Source organism: Tyto alba, unplaced genomic scaffold (assembly GCF_018691265.1).
Source record: "Tyto alba isolate M040663 unplaced genomic scaffold, T.alba_DEE_v4.0 Super-Scaffold_6, whole genome shotgun sequence".
Classification (NCBI taxonomy): Eukaryota; Metazoa; Chordata; class Aves; order Strigiformes; family Tytonidae; genus Tyto; species Tyto alba.
This window is the reverse complement of record NW_024881327.1, coordinates 36,183,077-36,200,839: the sequence shown is the minus strand read 5'-3', so window position 1 is coordinate 36,200,839 and position 17,763 is coordinate 36,183,077. Positions and strand designations below refer to the sequence as shown.

The window sequence follows — 17,763 nt, the reverse complement described above, 5'->3', positions numbered from 1 at the left end:
AATTGAGTTAGTAATCTTCACAAAGTTATTTGGCATTCATAACAACTCAGAATTTATATTCACACTACCTGATGGGGGGCAGCTTGTGTTATTATTAACAAAATACCAAAAACTGATTCAGCCTCTAAGTCAATTCTATTTACAGTTCGTCATTCCATTATATCAAAGCAGCACTGGCAGAGACACAAGAAAAAGACTTCATCTTCATAAAGATCATTTTTTACATACAAGCACAGACAAGCAAATACAAACACATTTTTTTAAATAAAGGAAGGAGGTGCTACAAATTTAAGAAAGATTGGACATGTAAAATGGAGAACTGTGTAATTTTACACTAATTCAAACTGGTCATTAGAGCATGCGCTGTGCAAATGCAATCCAGACGCTGAATAAAATGGACTCTTCTCCACACCACTGCATTCTCATGTAACCCAGTAGAGCGTCCCCAAAATGTTGTTCTTTAGGACATCTGCAGACATCTAACTGCAGAGTGAGAGATTAAGTATTTGGCTGTAAAGGAAAGTCACTGGGTTTTCTAACCACAACCTTTTAACATGTTAATAAGACAGCAGGTATTAAAGTAGGAAAAAATGCACAATGGGATCCAGTTCCATAACCTTTCACTAGTTAGTCATATTGCATGCCATCCAAAAATTTCTCAGAGGAAGGCTAACACTAAGAGTCAGATTAGCTAAGGAAATATGCTTCAATTGTGGGTTGCCACTGAAACACTGCTACATTCATTGCACAGATAGTAGCTACAAGGGACTGGCATCTGCATCTGTTACGATTCAGTGAAGCACTTGGGTTTGGATTTTTTCTTTTACAAGAATCACAAAACAAAATCCACTAATACAAGAGTAACATTTACAATTTAATATTAATCTTATTCATAACTGTAGCTTGGATACTCTAACAACTCTTCTTCAACAGGGAATCAATTCAGGATTTACACAAGCGATAGTTTTGGCAACTCCTTACAGAGTACACTCTACTGAAGGTACTCTTCACAGACTATCAGGAGATCATGATGCCCTTGGAAGTCTCTCTAATTAACAGTAAACTGCTTTTACAATTGAAATGCACCCTCAAAGCCTGGTGACACTATGAATACGTCAATTGTTGATCCACATGCTTCATTGTATGCAATGTCTTTGGAAATCAAGGGCAACAACAACCTGGAAAATATTTTTCAACATTTGGACTGTTGCCACCAAATCAATAATGGTGGAACAAAATGAATTACAAGATTCCACAGCTTCAATCACACAAGAAGTAGAGAGTAAGCCAAAAAGAGAAACCACAACTTACATTGAGAGACTAGTTGGACTGAATTGTATGTAGACTTGTATCTAATTAAATGAGCCTAAGGCCAAAAGTGAGGCAAAATCATTTGATAGCTTGCAAGGAATTGGTCAACACAAAAGGGTACTCAGCTCATGAAATATGTAAGCAATTTCTCTTGATCGGCCCAGAGGATTGACATGACCTCCACACCTGAAGGACAGCAATGTCACAAGGAAAGGAGAAGATTTAACTCTTAAAATTATTATGACTTTCCTGAAAAGCTTTTACACAGGACTCAGTTTTTCAACACTTCAGGAATACAGGTTCAAAATGATTCAGGGAAGATTCAAATTGGAGATAGATATGTGAAATACAGCAGTTTCCTCAAAAAGAAATTACGTGCATTGCTTCAATACATCTGCAGTAAACATTTCTGCCTTGTCAAACCTCAGTTCTGTCAGCAGCTAGCTCCCCTTACTTGCTCTCCACAAGCTTCCCTTTGGCAACACAAATATGGAATAAGCAAGAGCACCATTTTGGACAGCCACATGTTCAGCTTAAGTCAGAGGGGAGCAGCCCACATGCTAGACATCCTCTGGGCAGCAAGAAACTTGTACAGATTACAATGTTGTCTAGCAGAGAACTTATCTAGCTTCCTCTTACCACAAGCATAGCCTTAAAAAAGACCAATCCAGCAAAACACATTTCCAAAATGGCTGAATTTGTTCTCCAAGTATCTTAACCCCATTCTCAGAACCACATACTCTGACTTCCCTTGTACAGCCATCTTCAGCATCAGATTTAGCTTTAAAATACTGCATTTTTCCAGTGCTCTCTAAAATTGTTTCAGTGGTGTTGATGACGATACAGTGCTCATTATTTTATCATTGATGCTGCTTCTGTAAAACAAACCTATGTCTGGTATAAGAAAGTCTGTCATCAGTGCTGAACAGATAGATCCTTGTGGGAACGACGACTCGTGCGTACACCTGTATGACTGCTGGGTACACTAGAGAAGATTACATTAAACTTTCATGGCTGATGCTTAGGTCAAAGAAACCGCAGTGAGCAACAATATAATATACTGCTTTTTCATAAATGCACAGTGAGCCAGGCAAGCGCACATTAACATTTACAAACACGGACTCAAAAGTGATACTCAGGCATTTGAAATACACTTCCAACAACAGCAGACAGTAATTTTAACCTTGCATTATTAAGTCTTAATTTCCAAACACCATTTGCCATCCTTTGTTTCCATCTTCTCCCCACAAAAAGGATAAACTGCCCAAATAAGGTTGATAGTTTTAAAATCAAAAGTAACAAGCAAAATGGTACCTAGTAGACAATGTACTAAATACATGAATCTCAAAACATCCTTTACTCTTCTTTCCAGCTGCATTCATTAAAGGATACAGCTCGCTCTACTACAGGAAATTATAGACCTTCTGTGAGAAATGTATGTCAGGTGCCAAAAGCATTTAAATTCTATCTTTTTCTAATTCATGAAGCTCATTGTAGTATTATATAGTTGCATTATTAGATTTATGCATTTAGCAAGCAAGCATATTATAAGAGTTACTGTAAGTAATTACTCTTTTCTAACAGCAGGAACCACAGTATTGTCCATGCTATGTCATTTTTATGAGAAAAATAGTCTGTTTTTTTAAAAGAGACTTCAATGTTTAAATAAACATCCAAATATCTCATTTATTAATAAACCATAGTCCTAACTTGTAGGAAGAACAAGGCAGATAGGAACTGAGGATCAGTGACATAATTCGTTCATTACAGCATATTGACTATAGGACCCCATCCAGAAAAGGTTGTTTATATCCTGATATCGCATTCATTTGGGATTACATCTTTGTGGGACAGATTTTCAAATGCAATTTGGAAAACTAGGAAATTCAAAGGTAATTGTAACTTTCTGATCTGTCCTCTTGAAAAGATCACCATATATGTGGAATGTTCTGTCAGGAAATTGTGGTGATGGAACACTTAATTAGTCTAACCGCATAACGGTTGTACCAGTTTGCAAAACTTTCCTCGTGGAGTGCTGCAGAGAACATTCTCAAACCCAAAATCTTACTTTCCAGACATCTACCAAATGCACCCTGTTGGAAGTATCTTTCTGCACCAGGAATGCTGGCATTCACTAGACAGAGCTCTGGAACTACATGGGTGGCTTGATTTCCTGAAGTTTTTCAACACATTTATCTAGTCTTTCCTCAGGCAGTTTCATACAGATCAGCGAGAGCTTTGCATATGCAAGATCTCTGGAGTATGGTCTTACGTGTACTATATGAGCCTAAGTACCCAATCCATCTGCTTCTTGCATTCACGACTCTCTGCAAACACGTTAAAGATAGTACCATCCATATACGATGTTCTTACTATTCACTGAACAAACAAAGCTAAATAAACTTTATGAGTTAAATGTATTTGTGCATGGTATAACTAGATCCCAGGGGAATTTTTCATAAAATTCCTAGTTTAATTACAAAGCTTAAACCCAGTTACTAATACAACGGCACTTGTGGTATTTCAAATGCACGAAGGGATTTTGTTCAATTCTAAACAAAATAATGTCTGTGTCAGCCTAAATACTCAAACCCTTGCTAATACTTCTCATGCAAGAATCTCACTGGAAGTGCATGGGCTATGCAAATGTAAAAGAACTGAGTTTACCTAGGCTTGACTCTCTAAGACATTGTTATCAGCTCCACAGAACAGCAGCATAACATAAAATGATCCAGAACAGCAGCCATGTGTCATTTATCACTCAGTATTACAAATATTGAAGTCTACAAAAACTCTGCCATGATTTCAATCTGCAGATGAACGAATCCAATGAGCAGATGAACGGATCCTGAAGTCTGTAGAGTCTACTGTAGTCTGCTGGAGTGGAAGTCACCACTGAAACATATGGCAAGATTATTAGCGTTTTACACAGAAGAATTCCTCAGAGGAGATAACTGAGTAAATGTTTATTTTTTCATTTAATTATCTGATCCTCACTTTGTTTCACTGTGCTGTCACTAGCGAAGAGCAGCAAGAAAATAAGACACCCCAATAACTATCCTGTTGGCAAGGCTAAAGAAGGGCAAAAAGAAGAGGAAAAAAGTTGTGTTTTATGAGATACCCTGCTTTTACAGATGCTGCTGGAATGTTATTACTAAGTACCTGGGCAGTTTATCAATAAACCCTTCCAAAAGTGTATTTTTAGACAATCACAAAATAAATTAAACTATCCAAAATTCATGCTGCTAATTAAAATAGCCCCTGTAGGAGGGCAAAGTAGCTACAAGGCTGAGGTAAACATGATGCTTTTTTACTGAACAGCAGCTGATTAATTTTATATCATATTTACATATATTTGCTAGTATCATCAAAACCTGGTAAAAACCATTATTTTGTACTCATAAATTAAAGATTCCAAACTGATTGTGGTCCATCAGTTTTAGGACACAAGTAAGCTCTCTTGCTTTTATAGAAAGCCAGTAGCATGACACTTCTGTTCTAAAAAATCTGCCAGCATAGGAAACCAGAAGCAAGGAATACACAGTCCCTTATGTTTCTGGATCAAAACATTTAATGCCAGAGTAATAATATTGGAATTACATGAGTTGTGAGACACCAGAAAGGGTCTCTAACGGGTTAAATGCACATTATATTACATGGTCTCCTAATAGAAAAGTGCTAGTCATGAGAGAAATAAACTGATCACTTACTGTGGTGCCAGGAGCAAGCTTAAAAGTCACTTTTATTCAGAAATTATCATTTTTATTTTAATGGATGATACAGTTTCATTTCAACCAGCTGTTCAAGATAAATTTTTCTCCTGACAATACAACTCAGAGAAAACTCAATACTTAACATCCGAGTCGCCTAAAAAGTCAATCTAAATACACCTCAAGACAAGTGATAATCTTGTCATGGTTGATTACACAACTTGTACCACAACCTTACGAGTTTATGGAAGCCCATGGAACTGATTAAGCTTACTTGGCCTAAAAAAATGAGCTACAGATACACAGAGGTCTCCTTTCGGTGCCTTTATAACAAGAATCAAAGTGAAAAATGGAAACCTGGATAATGCAGACTTCCCCACCTCACATTGGCAGTCAGCAAGCAAGGCACGGGTGCATTTCAAGGTCTTGCAAGTACAAGGTCTCATTAGATACAATATCCTTAATAACCTAGCAGCGAGCCACTCTCAAGATTGTCTCCCCCTATATTCCATATAGCAATTGAGAGCAGTCATGTTGCCTTTGTTTTCTCTCAGATGAGCAAAATGAATTGGACCCAGGGAAGGCTTGTTGAGTGCAGACCCTTGACCATGAAATTTTCTTACTGATGTGGTCTGTAACCTATGGCTCAGCCTCTCCCATGTTACTTAATTATTTCATTTTCCTTTCTACTCTGGACAGAAGCATGCCTCTATCAGTCTGAAACGTGGCAGGGAGGTTGCAGTCTGCTCACTGGTCCTTATTTTTTTAATTGCTGAATGAAGTGCACCAACACTTGGAACAGTGGTGGCTGCTTAGTAAGTCACTGAACTGTTGCACAGGAGAATCTCCATTACCTCTTCATTCCTTAGACCACAGCAGGCTGCAAGGACTACACCATTCTTCTCTCTTCTTGATAACTTACTGGCTTATCTGCAGAAGTCAGTGGTTTGATCTCATTCCCTCTGGGCTACCCCTTCTTGTGGCTCCGCTGGCTAGCAGAGCCCCTGAGCATGCACCTGGCAGTGGTGAGCTGTGGTTGTAACACCACTGCTTCTGTATGGGGTCAGGAACCCACACAGTCTAGTAGGGGGGAGCAAAACCCAACATTTGCTTTTGGAGAGCCCCGGGTAGAGTTCCCAGAATGCCTTTGCTTGGAACAAGCTGTGTGACAACCAAGAGGCCAGACAGCGAGCTATGGCTTTGCGGTCTGCAGCCTCTGCTGTTCCTGTGAAGCGAAAGAGCAGAGCTCCAAATAACAGGCTGCTCCCATACAATTTTTTATTCTTTGCACCAAGAACAGTATTGGATTTTTGATTTAGGCCTAATGTAAACCTGGAAAACTAACTGTCTTCTTTTTCCACTGAAATGAAATTCACTTTTCCTTCATAAGAACAAATAAATGGTAATTGAGAAACATTGTTTCTGACCCCATAATAAAATGTACACTTAACCGAGAGTTTAAGTTAAAGCCGAAGGTATTTGCACACGTGCCAACAGGACTGTATTCCAAGATGTCTCTTTCAACAGCTAAAGATAGACCTAATCCAGAAATCTGTACAGAGATAATGTAACACATAATTCAGAGTTTGCACAGAGGCAACACAAAATTCACAGCTTTTGTCTCCTGGGTTCAGGCCAGGCTCATTTCTACCCACATCCTGGACATCCGCACTGCTGTCCCTCTCCCTCCTGACACTCATGGCACTGTGGCTTTGTCCATTGGTAATCTGTAGCTGGGGTGCAAAGACTACCTATGCAAGTAAAATAAAAGGAAGATCTAATGGCAGGAGGTTGAAGCCACGCAAAATCAGATTAGATGTTGTGGGTAATTAGCTGCTGGAGCAATTACCACAGGCTGCAGTACACTGTCTGTCATCAGACTTCTTCCCTGGGTGGCTCCAGTGCAACAATGAACTGAATCTGGTGAGCTCAAGTAGTGTGTTTATATTATGGATCGAACCAGATGGCCAAAGTGGTTCTTCCAGGCATTATCATCATGGATCTACATGCAAACGTTCCTCAGCCATAACTCCCAATCACTTGTGCACTTTAAGGAGAGCAAGAACCAGACCTTCAACAAAGCCAAGACTGTGCCAGAAACCTGTAGCATTTTATCAAACATTGATTTTTTCCCTTATCCTTCACTGAATTTTTGTAACAAGCAGAAATTTCTGTGGATGCACAGCGGAGGTGAAATGTCTGCCTGATAACATGTCTGACGATGGGCCTTGTGCACAAAGGTACAGCACCAGGAACACTAACTGCTCCTGTAACGCCGAGCAGCATCTCTGCCAGCCATCCCCACCTCTCTAACTTTCCACAGCCAGGCCCGGACTGTGCCTCACTTCCTGATATTCAGTTACATCCTGTCACCTCTGGAGCAAGGCCAAAGTTTTTCTAAAGAATGAAAACCAGTTAAAGTTAGAAATAGAAACCTTATAAAGTTCAGCAGCTGGATAATATTACATGTTAAGCAGCCCCCAAAGCCAGCACAGGAGAGTGCTCCAAGTTTTCCCATGGCCAGCTCAGACAGGTAAAGGTTTTTACTACGCTGAGGAGCATATCATGAATGCGCCCTGATGCGATCAAATGATGTTCCACTCTACACTGCGATGGCAGCACAATCCTCATAAATAAAGCAAACGGCTTTCTTACTTCAGGATAGATCACATACACAAGACTTGCATCATGTGAACAGAGACTGCAGTGTTGTGTGACACGGAGACTATTAATTTCAGGATCTTCTGGAATGTGACATTTCACTACAGTACACTGAGTCCATCTCCTGCCGATGCCACATGACCCAACATCTTTTTGCTTTATATCTCCATGGTTCAGCTGCTGTAGTGGAAGCACATTGTAGGCTTGGATTTCAAATTATGTAAAGGCGGCATCCCATCTATGTAAAATTTTCAGTGCATCTTCAGAAACTCTGTTTTACATCCAAGTTTTAACTGTGACCTTCCCGTTCTAGTGGTACTAACAGTAGCTGGTCACAGTGCAGCGTGAAAGGAGGGTGCACAGCTGCCCACACCACTTGTACTACTCAGCTCATGCAGGCAAGCCGTGAGCCATGTGGAGAAAGCTATTCGGACAACTTCAGAGCATCAGAAGGACTGAACACAGAAAGAGGTGTTTGAGGGACAGTGCTTGTCACCTTGAAGTATGCCAGGCACTGTCTGGCCAGCAGTTTGCCATAGGACACTCCAGGCACACAGCTAGGTGGAAGCATGGCTGCTCTCGGACCCATGCACTGTAGACCAGCCAACAGAACCACCCTCAAATCAAAACGCATGGTTAAAGCAAATCTGGAAGGCATACAAGTCATAACCCCCCATCAACACGATTACATATTTTGCCTAAAACAGTGTAATTCAAATTTCCTGTGCCTTTTCTCAGCCATAATCCCTCTAAAATCTTGTGTCCAGAGTACTCAGTGAAGGTATGCTGAGTTACAGACAAGCTTTTGGACAAGAGCGAGCACGCTCAGAAGGCATGTGTTGTCCATCTTTCATTTTGGACTACACTGCACTTCCAGCAAACCATTTTAAGGGGGTGTCACTTTACTAGAAATCTATGGGATGGTGATTGCCCCAATTAATCTTCCTGACTACAGCATAGATTAACTTTTAGGATCAGTTCTCAATATAGGCAATTACAGTTCACCAATTAGGCAGTAACACACAACAATGCACTTCCGAGCAGTTAGAGCACAGACCAGTATTACAAAGCGCAGTCCTTCAGGACAACCGATTTCAACTGAACTATGAGCACAATTATCTTTTGGCTGCTACTTATTATTGCTCCTATTAAACAGAATTTGTAAATACAGATAAAGAAGCCAGCTAAACCTGTAACTTGACCAGATTTTGTGCCTCACCCTGAGCAACTCATTCAGAGAAAAACCCATTATACCCTTTTTCATAACTGCAATATTGCTAAGATTAGTATTTCAGAATCAGAGTTTTCCCTAAAAAAGGATTACAACAATAAGCATATTATTGGTAGACATACACTATCATTGACAGCCAAAAGGAAAGCTCAAACAAATTTTGTAAATCCACTTCATTAAAGGTATCAAAAATGCCCAACTCATGTTCCCATACATCTGAAATCCATATAGCCTTACCTATATAGACTATCACATCTGTATTTCTAAACTCCAATGCAAAGTGTGCTTCCCAGAATAAATCCCAGTAGTGACCACTGGGATTAAGTGACCTTTGGGGAATACATAGGACAGGATAGTAGCTAGATTTCCACTCTTCAGATTTGACAAGTGGCAATCATACAGTCACTCACTCCCCACCCCCACCAAAACATACCAGCGGGACACAGCCAAGCCACCACACATTTTCTAATCTGTACTGGAATTTACCATTTCTGACACTGGACTTCAGAAAGCTATAGCTCAAAAAACATTTCTGAAACTTGCGGGAATCTCCCTAATAAGAATATGAAAAAAAAAGAGAAAAATATACAGAGATGCCAACCGTATTGTCTTTGCTTTTCCATGCCTTTTTTTCACAGCTGGAGCAGAAGGCTGCATAACCAGAAGCCAGTATAACATGGTGCTCCGGCAGCCTGATTATCATTCCAAAAACTTCTCTCCTCTTTAGCATTGCATCCTCATATTAAAAATAATGTTCCTGTGCTTACCCTTCTTATTTTTAGTGTACTAGAAACACATAATCTGTGAGCTGTATGTATATTCAATAGCACTGTCAAATAAATTATTATTATGGCATGTGTACTTTTTCCCTCCTTTTCTGATTTATAATGGATTTTAGCATTGTTAAAACTGCAGTTAGTTTGTCTACAGACTCATAATTCTTCTCTCAGTCAAATGAAACTACAGTCTTGCAATTTTTAAACCAAATCACTACTAAAATGTGTAGAAATAGGAATTTTAATGAGATTTCTATGTTACAAACATTTTAGCTCAGAAATATCTGGAGTCAGTCTCAGAACAGGATTAGCTTCTGCATATTTTCTTTTAATTTTACATATAAATGAAATACAGGATCTCTCATCATAATTAAATTTGAACTATTCAAGATTATGACTGTGGAAGTACTCTACACGCACATCTACACAAATTACTCAAAAGTCAGTAGATTCTGTAGCCTACAAACAGGACATGCCAACCCCAAAGTCTTTACAGCTCTTCAAACTCCTACTTTCAGAACAGCTAAAATACAAGCAAGGAAACTGCTCAGCTAGAGAGAAACTCATCACACAAACTTCTGCTTGAAGGCTTAGGAATATGCACTTTGTGTGTTAGCAGGTAAACTAAAAGTATGCTGTGTTTTGATGGATTTTAAGTTACGTTAAATTAATGATGATGATCTGACTGATTAGGATAAGCAAGGAATTGTAGACCTGGGATTTTCTTCCTGCATCACCGAGGTCAGTAATAGCTTTGCCATTGATTTTAATGAGATGAGGACCAGGCCACTGATGAACTGCAGTAAATGAAGGCAAGCCGATCAGAGTGGAAAGGGGGACAAGGACAGAAGCTTGGGTGGAACAAGAGGACTGGAAGAGAAATTGGGAGCAAAATCAGAAGCAACCATTACTTGTCACCAATGGCTGCCCTGCAGATAACCAAATCTGTTCTTTTATCTTGACTTAGCACTTCACGTTTGCTTTTACGTGAATCTGATTGAACACAAAAAGACCCATATTTTCATGATGATGCTACGTACCTGATTATTTGGACACTGTATTACAATTCACATGGCTTCATTTCTTTCCTCCAAAATCTAATTCCCAGTCTCTTTCTTCTCCCTGATGTATCTCATACAAAAAAAAAAAAAACATCTTAAAGGCCGGGTAGATCCTTCTGTCTGACCTCAAATATATAAACACCAAAAATGTTCCACCCATTAAAGTTCTAGAGGCTTCAGGGATTGGACCTCCATAATTACCTTTCCTGCTAACATTGCTCAGCACTGGATCCAGATGCTTTTCTACTGTTTCTGCTAGCTACAAACCAATCTTGTATACTGCACAATTTTGCACAAGTGACTGTCCAAATGGAAGTATGTCAATAAAACTAGGATTAATGCTTCTGTATCACAACAGACAGTACTCACCTAAATAGAGACTCTATTGTACCTAAGTTTAAGTGTCTGTTTTTGCAGCTCTATTTATTCAAGTTTCCACTGGCATCAGCAATGGGCAATCAGGTTCTAAGAAAACTTCTACCTTAGCAAGTCACTCATTCACTTGAATTTAAGCTTTCAGCAAGTCCCAGGCTTAGCAACAGACAGATTGTATCAGTCTGAACAAACAGCAATGAGAGACAGTTAACAAAGTAAAACACAGTTAATAAGGTGCTTCTCCACCCAAAAAGTGAGTCTTCGGGAACCTCCTATAAAGCTTCCACTGTCTACAGCCAATTTCGCCCAGACTGGGAAGTGCCCCTGCAGGAGAATCCTGCCTAGTACGTGATTCGTTAGCATCTAATAACAGTTACAGTGCTGAACGATGAGCTTCAACCACATCAACTCACATATTGTGACAAGGAAACAAAGTTCCCTATTATGGAAATCCTATATTGTACTTAATTATGTAATTATATTTTATTGTATTAGTGAGTGGTTGGGCACAGTAGCAACTGCTGGGATTTCTGCAAATTAGGAGCACAAAATTCATTCTTTCCAACAGCTGATTACTTTTTATGATTCTGTGGGGTTTTTTTTCTAAGCTATGGAAATGATTCTATTTTTGGCCTCTTTCTCATAGAACTCCAGCAACAGTGATCCCCTCTCTTGACACCATAATCCACAAGCACACAAAGAATTTCATCTTAGCAAAGTCACTGGGCCAAATTAATCCCTAGCATAAACTCTTTTAATTTATGCAAATGCAGGGGGGTGATGTTTACATCTAAGATGAATTTGACCCACACTGAACTACGGCACCTGGGGTTTTGTTTCATTTTTAGAGCTGAGTCAAGTGTTCACAGCACTGCAGAGTTCCTGCACTCGGCAGAAAGTACAAAATTTCTAAGCATCAAAGACCAACTCCTACTGAACAAACTGGTATTACATCTCCATGCCCTAATGGCAGTCAAGTAGCACACACCACCTTTCTCTCTTTCCGCCTGGGGCAGGCTTTTCCACTCCCTGGCTTGAGTTAACACCTACCAGCAGAGATGACAAGGAAATGCAGGCAGAGATGGGCAGTAACTTCTTGTTACCTTACCTGCTGCACACACAGAGACACACCGCTTTACTCCTTCGGCCAGCACAGCCACAGCAGAAATAGAGAATTCATTTCAGCCATGACACTCTCAGTAGCAGGGCACAGGGAAAGACAGAAATGTTAGGGCTGTTTGAATTCAGTAGGGAAAATGTGATGCAAATCCTACAGTAAACACACGCAGCCCTACTCTATGCCACTTACAGAAATAAAATTCCTCTGACTTCAGGGACAAGCACATGCTTCAGGGCTACAGGACAACTACAGAATTATGATTTAATAATAAACATGAATACATTTATACATATACAAAGCAAAGTACTAACTTGGTAAAACTACATAAACAGTAAATAATCTTTTATTCATTCTCTTTTTTCGTGCCTTGGCACGTGTTATCATGCACTCTAAAAATGAAAAATGAAATGTAAAATTGTTTATAAAATGAAACATGTGAAATCCTTCCTTTTGCTGAAATTCTTCGTAAATGTGAACAGAAGTGGAGGGATGCAGTGAAACAGGGCTTGATAAGCAAAGCGTATCTTCACAGTGAGAGACACTGACCGGCTAGAGAAGATCATGACCAACATTTTCAGCATGGAAATGAATGGGACATTCTTAATGCTCAGAAGCTGTGAAATCCTGGCAGCTACTTATGTGATTCAGTGTGGCTAAAGAAGCTTATTTTAATCACCCACCATCTTTACTTTAGAGACCTCCCAAACACACAGTGTTCAGCAGTGTGCTCATTTTCTGTATGTATTTTTACTACATCTGGTGAAAACATGGACATGGTTCAAACACTCATATTTTAATAATAAACACTATTATCAAACTCATTTCCACAAAAAAGAAAAATGCTGTTAATTATTCTGCTTCCCTCTCTCACCTTCTTTGTTCTGGTTTGGTTTCTCTAGAGTAGGTCTCACAGAGAAATTCTTAGCTTCTGTTGACATTTTCAACACCGGCATGGTTATTGAATCACACTTATACTGCTTAAAAAAACCCCATGTTAATCTGGACACGCTACGCCTATTAGATCAATGTAATTCAAGTTAATACTGGGTATGCTTTTCATTATAACAGCCTAACAATCACTTAAAATAACAAAAATAGCAACTTCACTTTGCCCGCTCCAATTCAGATTTTATACAGCTATAGCACATGTTCAGCTCACGTTTGACTTCAGCCTAACATTCAGCAAGCAATTCACCTGCTGACATTTATTTTTGTTAAGCAATCTAGCAGTAGGTGCCTGAAGTTGCTTTTCTTTATCTACATGACATGATGGTATAGACAGACATTACTGGATTAGGAAATATTTTATTCCTGAAATGAAGTTAGAGGGTCAGTGTCTAAAATGAGTCATTACAGATCTCTACTAGGAGATTAAATATTATCTACCAACTGAAAACCAGTGATATAAAATATGTAATTATTCTGCAGTATGTGATTACAGTATATTCTTCACATCACTTATTTCAGCTCTGTAAGTGCTACCAATGTTTTTACAAACTAAAAACTACTAAAAGAGGTACCTAAACCAGAAAATACACTACAAGAAGAAAACCCACAGTGAGATTATACTAAGAATTTTCCATCTAGAGGTTTCTGGTGTGGAAAAGGGGGAGCACACAGGGATTTTGTTTAAAACTCTGTGATTAAAACAGAAAAGAGCAGACGAGTAGTAAAGATCTCAGTTCTCCTCTAAAGCAAAGCAGAAGTTTCTCTATTAAAAAAAATCATAAATACGCATACCAAGAGGAGGAAAAAATATTAAATGATACGTGACAAGGCTTGCTATAACCATATTTTGATATCACCATCTCAATTAAATAGTCCCACTAACTCTAAAAAGCATCTTAAAAGGTAGTAATGGGCATCATTTAATGTCAAGCAGATGACAACCCCAACGGGAAGGACATGGAGCCCAGCTACCTCTTAAAGTACACTAACTGTGGACAGGCACTACTGATACCATTTAAATGTTCAAAGTCAGTATGGCTTACTCTGCTGTCTCATTACTAACATATGATAGACATGCAAAGCTGTTTATATCTCATGTCTCAGGCACTTCATTCAAATCTCTGAACAGATTTATTATTTACTTTCCTGTTAATAAAACTAGCAGCTTTACCAGTCAGTACTTTTTCCCCAAGCTTTTGAACTCCGTTGAGATTTGGAGGCAATTAACATTCACCAGTAACAGAGCAATCAACACGGGGATATCTAATGGGACTGGACAGAATCCAAAAACAGGTATTAGGATAATAGTGAGTCACTGACATAAGGTTATGATGTTAATTTTGGAGGGGAGAGCCACAGTGAGTTTTCAATAGCAGTGTCTGTGATTGCTGTCACATTAACATAACATTCTTTTCTATATGGCTGTCTTATGAATCCGAAACGTGTTCAAAACTGAAAGCAGCTGACAACACCGAGAATTAACTCTCTATTGCCTATTGCTAAAAAGCCTGCCTAACCAAATTACTTACACAACAGTTTCTAAATGCTTTTCTTCAATGAATAAATAAAAATAATAAATTTAAAATGCCAAGAGTTGCTAGCAGCTGTGCATGGTACATTTATGTGTGTTATATTCAGAGAGAAATCTAGTTAATCCAAACATCTGTAGATTAAAAAGCAAAGGATATTCCTGGAACCTGCAACCATACAAGGTATACAATCTGATCTCTAACTAAGCAGGTTTAAACTGCAGGTTGGATCCCATAAAGGGCTTGGGCACCTAGAGTTAGGCATTCTAAGGCATACATTTTTAGAAAGTTGGTCCCCAAACAGAATCTGAAATGCAGAAGTAGACACATAGGCCCCAAGAGCATATAGAAGCCAACCTCAGGAGTGTACTGGAGTGTTAGAGACCTCGGCAGACTCATATCGAGCACATGGCCACATAGCCAGGAGAGCTTACTACTGAGTATATTCCAAGTCTTACACTCTTCCAAAATTCCCTGAGACAAGGCATCAGGCGGTTGTCTCCATTCAGAGCCCAGAACCTGCTCCTGAGCGTAAGCACTTACTTCTGCTCTCTGAAAGCAGCAGCAGCAGCTCCATACAGGATCATCTAGCAGAGGAGATGTTGTCAGTAGCTGCTACACCATCCACTGGTGATTATAGCAACAGAAAGGTGGGACATCTGGATCCAAATCTCTTCCCAGACTGAGAGCCAAGATTCAAGCGTATGCCTCCTATGAGAGCACCACTGCCAGCGGGCCGGAGGTGACACTGGTGATGGATGAGTACTTTCCTTTGGAAGCTGTGTCACTGGGGAGCCACACACTCAATATTCGGAGAGCCAGGAACAGGAATATAAAAGACAGTCTAATTTTGTAACACCGTGATTAGGGTAAGGGGCATTTTGGATCTCCCAGATGGGCACTGTTAGGATTAAGTGGCCTTGAAGAGGAGTGCAGACCTACATGTCCAGGTCCATTCCGACTGGGTACATTTCACAGAACTTAAAAGACAAAACCAAGAGGTCACGAACAGCAGTATTAAACAGAACTGATATTTTTCACAGATTAGTAGGTCTCAGAAAAAGGCACTGTACAAATGTAGCCTCTTCTACAAACATATGGGATTTGCTATCAGCACCATATGTAGCTTCTGTACTTAGCGAAAGAGCATCCATTCTCGTAACATGTATACTGTATTTATTAAGTTATGCTGTGCCTTCCATAAACATCAACTGTTTTTACAATGTTATGTTCTCTATTCAAAAACCATTAGAATTTGCCAAGTAAAAGCTAATAAAAGCACGGAAAGGAACTCAGTGTTTGGCTTATAGGGTTCATTTCACTTCATCCTGCATCCAAATGCAGACATCAGGGGTGGGACACATCAGACATTTCACTTTGCCAGCAAACCAAGAACAGCATATATAAACTAACTAAAATGACAAAAATATTTAGCTTCTCACCATGAAAGGCTGGCACAATAGCATATAAAACATAAGGATTACACAGCTTTACCCTCCTAGTCTGAAGGATCATTTAAAAATTAAAGACGTCTACATGGCATTAGACACGCTTCTGACTGAAGTTGTCCATATTTTTACAGAAGCTGAATGTGCAGCCGATTCACTGAAGAACCAGACTCCTAATGCTAAATGAAAACAGGAATTAAGACTTCTTCCGTTTTGGGGAGTTGTGTTTTTCTGGTGACCTAAGCTCCACTGAAGCTAACAGCCCCACGACCTCCCTGCCTGTTTGAGCACAGCCCACCTCAGCCATGCAGAGAGACTTCCATTCCTATTCCCAGTACTGGTGAATTCTCCTGCTTCCCCTCCAGACCTCCCAGCCCAGCAAGCTGAACACAAGAGGTGAGGCTTTCGCTCTTGCTGAAGCTCAAGAAACTGCCAGCCACATTCATTCTTTACATGGAGCCATGTGCTGATTAATAAATACTCAACCTTACCGGCAGGTTTTGGGAGACTCCATCAGTCTTGCAGCATCCCCTAGCTTCTTTCTTGGGGGACTACTCAGGGGTAATCTGTTGTAGAAACACCAAAATAACTTAGGCAGGTGCACAAAGCTGAAGTTGTGTTGGGGACCCTTACGTAAGTGAGAAGGACAACTTTTGGTTCTCACAGCATCCTGCATCCCACTGGTTGGACAGGGTGCTCTAGGTCAGGCACTAAATGGACATTTCATACCTCTCGTGACAATCTTCACCACCTCACCCACATATTGTTTCCTTTATTAAATGTGCCCTTTCTTAGCTGAGACTTGACCAAGATTTTCCACTGTTATTCCTATCTCTTTACTGACCTGCATATCATCCAAAGCTCGGGTTTAGTATTTCATGCCTGTGTTCCTCCCTTCTCCAAAAGGGCATTCCTATACTTGGAATCATTCTTGAATATCTCTGTTTGCAGCCACTCTTACATACAAGATATAGCATTTAAACATAAATTATTCAAGAAGTGTCCAGAAAATACTGACTATTGTCAGCCTTGGGGAAAAAAAAAAAAAGTCACTTTAAATATACTCTGTCTTAATACCCTTCCACTGACATCTGCTGCTGGTCTGAGACATGGTACTAGGTTATAGAGACCTCTGATTTGCAGTATTGCCTATTATGTGCTTACATTAATCTCAACCACCAGCTTACCCAATTTTGTGTTTTGAGCAGGGGCTCAGGCTGCTCTGAGTAGGGCTATCACACACAGGCTGCTTCCACAACTCCGGAGGGGAGAAAAGTGGGATTTATATTTTCTTCACACAGTAAAAGGGAAAATAACTACTCTCTACCTATTTCTCTCTCCCTGCTGCAACAGTTAAATATTTTTCTACTACAGCCACAGGACAAGAAGATTAAGGAGCTAAGTGCAGTCATCCACTTCTTCAGCATGGTCCCGCCACACGTCTCAATCACTGGCTTCCCCCAAAGCCACACTGGTAGAGATTAAAGTGCTTCTGGTCCATGGTAATCCAATCAGAGCTAGAAGGGCTTTAATCTCTGCCATTCTGTAGACAAACATTTTGGCAAAATGCCTTCCGTACATTATTCCAAATTC

At 39.8% G+C, this 17,763-nt stretch overlaps 1 protein-coding gene across 1 annotated transcript in view; it reads right to left on the bottom strand.

Annotated features, from left to right (window-relative positions):
* The window catches only part of PPARGC1A (PPARG coactivator 1 alpha), a 375,257-nt gene that overhangs the window by 250,929 nt on the left and 106,565 nt on the right, over positions 1–17,763 (bottom strand). The window lies entirely within an intron of this gene.